Here is a 3,267-nt window from a genome sequence, read left to right as displayed (position 1 = left end):
AATGTTTGGGCAGGAGTAAAGTTGACTTCCTGTAGAGTTCAGGATCCTGTAGGTGGAAGTTCAGGAGTGGATTCAGGAGCACCAGACCCGCTTGCAGTTGGCCTTCGAAGGTGCTACAGAGAGGTTGCAGGTTGCCGCAGAGCGTCGTAAGAATAACCACAATCGGCGGGTGAGAGCTGTGCCCCTTAAATTAGGCCAGCTAGTGTGGCTTCGTGATTTTACTGCACAGGGGCGTCATAAGCTCCGTGACCTTTATGACATAACAGGAGCTAATAAATGTATACACCTGGGTGCAACTTACCCTGTGCTGATCGTACTTCTGTTCTCAACCAAAAAGGCAATTTTGATGGGCTTCAATTGTATTTTTCTAATAGTAAGTAAAAGAAAATGAAGTGGCTCATTATGCAGTGAAGAACATTGTATATGAAAGTAATACAGTTTGTAATAAGGTCATCAAATAAACCTTTCTGATGAAGTCTGAAAACGGAGTCATACAAAGCTACATTGTAATATATTTTACATGGAATGACAAGCTTGAACGAAACACTCCATTCTTAACCAAAACATTTGCATAATTTTGCATATTCGTTTCATGGCTCTAAATCATAACAAATACTAAAGCATAGCATTTTAGTTACTACATAAGTGGTTCTGGAGCTGACTGAAATGAGTGCAGTGTAATATTATTCTTAAACAGTAAACATAAATATAACAACTTTTGTTAAAATTATATGAAATTTCAGTCTGGTCTCACCAAATGGCATATGAATAAGGAAACCCATCCACATCAATATTACATGCTCAAAGCAACTTCTCTGGAAGTAACAATATTACTGCCTTGACTAGACTGTAGTGGGCTCTAAAGTGAAGATATTGGTAAATGGTGAAACTAGACGATTTAAGGAATCATTGGTACCATTCATGGGAAGCGGGCTAAATAACGCTCCAAAGTTAGGCTAAATTTTGGCGAGGGAAAAACTGGCCATTTTCAAAAGGGGTCCAAGTCATGTGAATTGAGTCCACACCTCTGGTCACAACCGTCAACTTACTGTGATCGGTAGCCTTCTCATAGTCAACTTTTGTCAGCTAAACTTAACTGTAACGACTGCTAAACTCAACCAAACTCACATGACCGGTTAGCTAAACTGACTATGGTGCGTAAAATGACACTTAAAATGCATCAACATTTAATGCAAAATGCCATTTAAAGCGGTGTGCTATTTATTCGCCTTCCCCTGAATTGGGTTATGTAGCATGGCCAAATTTTAACGAGCCTTACAAAAACAACAAAACATTTTTTTATAAATGCATTACCAGTTATATTAAATATTAAAATATAACACTACTCTCGCCACGTTTTAGCTAGAACCAACACCTTTAAGTAGTAGTAGCAGGTTAAATTGGGATGACATCCCATATGAAGGACAGGGGCTCAGCTCCCTCTCCTTAAGTATCACAGCGATGCTAGTCTATATCCACGACATTCCACTTCCGGGATTGCTCCATTGCCATTGGAAATTCCATTCTTTTCGGCCAGATGTCCGTTACCTTTCGCTTTCTTTGTGTTGTAATTTGAAACTCCGGTCGATTTATGAGGACTATGGTTAACTGCTCCTCAGATCTCTGCAGGGTAAATCCAGACAGCTAGCTAGACTATCTGTCCAATCTGAGTTCTCTGTTGCACGACTAAAACAACTTTTAAACGTACACATGTTCCACCAAAATAAGTTCCTTCCCGAGGCTATTTTGCAGTAGTACCGTTGCTCTGATCGGTGCTTTGCCGATGACAATTGTGATTGGTTTAAAGAAATGCCAATATATCAGATCACTTTTTCTCCCATCCCGGAATGCTGTGTGGACTAGCCAGACCTTCCTTTGCAGCGCTGTAGAGGAAGGTCTGGCAAAGCGAGACTACAGTGTTGCTAAATCTCACTCTTGGCTTAAGAGACTAAGACACTGGTCTTAGGCTGACCAAATACTACTACTAATTCTATTACCATGGTTCATAATGAACCATAAATTAAATACAAAGAAATTGTCTGCCACAGGCATTATGGGTATAGGTCTATATTTTTTTTCCATCCATCCATCCATCCATCTTCGTCCGCTTATCCGGTATTGGATTTTTATTTTTTATATTGTTTATTTGGGACCCCTCAAAGTATTCAAAAAATGACATTTAGAAAATTCACAGCAGCATCTCTTTCCAGAAACTCTTCCGATTGTTACTCTGGACAATGTCTTCACGGGAACTACTGAAGAAATAGTCGCAATGAAAACTGTCAACAGTGTGGTCTGTGGAAGCCGCCCCACCCATACCTAGCCTCCCAACCTCATTGGACAAGGGCACCCCCTCCTCACAAATCCCAGTTCAACCCTTGAGTAGTAGTAGTTGTATTAGTATTTCTACTAATAAGTTTGTTTGTACTTGAGTTTGTTTGGTTACGCCAGTTTCCCTTTTGTCACATTTCTGAATAAGTCGTAAAATTGATTGCACTTGCTGTTTCCACCACTATTCAGATTCAGATAGATTGAATGACAAATTCAAGCATGTTAAAAACAGTAAACACAGGGGTCACAAAACAAGCCGAGACTGAAACCTTTTGTGTACTCAATCGATTGAGCATTGCACTCCTATAACATAGTGGCACTCACAATGGACAGTTAAAAAAAGAAAAAAAAAGGATTAAAAACAATGCAGCCGAACCAGAGATTTCATCTTTTATATTCCACACACTCGTCGTCAAAACCGCAATGCACGTCGACCGCTGACAGTTTGGCTGGAGATTTGGATGTGTTATGCTAGCGGCGAATGTAGCCTTAAACCTAGCCTCAAGCAGAGATAAGGAGCGGGTTGCAGAGGTCCGGTGAGCTCATTTCATTTTCAAACTTGTACTCTTCCACTCCAACCAACGCTGTCTCAAGTGAAGTCACTTGAATTTATCAGACTTTACACAGCTCCCTCTGGAGACACTAAAGGCTTTATACAACATTTTCCACAATGCATTAGTACTCCCCAAGACATGAACAAATGTTCCTCTTTAGGGATTACAACTTAAGGGTCTCATTAAGGCTGGAAACTGAGGCTATTTGGTTTCAGGTTAGATACAGACTGTGGTTGTGGTTAGAGAAAGGTTGCTTTAGTAGTTAAAAGGAACAACACAGTACATGAATGGCAACAATGACCCAACAACTCAATGCAGTAAGCAGCAAACCCAAATTCCAGGCTTCAAAAAGACCTGTTATATAAGACATGTTTGACTATAC

The sequence above is a fragment of the Sander lucioperca genome, chromosome 3 (genome assembly GCF_008315115.2).
Source record: "Sander lucioperca isolate FBNREF2018 chromosome 3, SLUC_FBN_1.2, whole genome shotgun sequence".
NCBI classification, from domain to species: Eukaryota; Metazoa; Chordata; class Actinopteri; order Perciformes; family Percidae; genus Sander; species Sander lucioperca.
Note: the sequence above shows the minus strand (reverse complement) of the source record.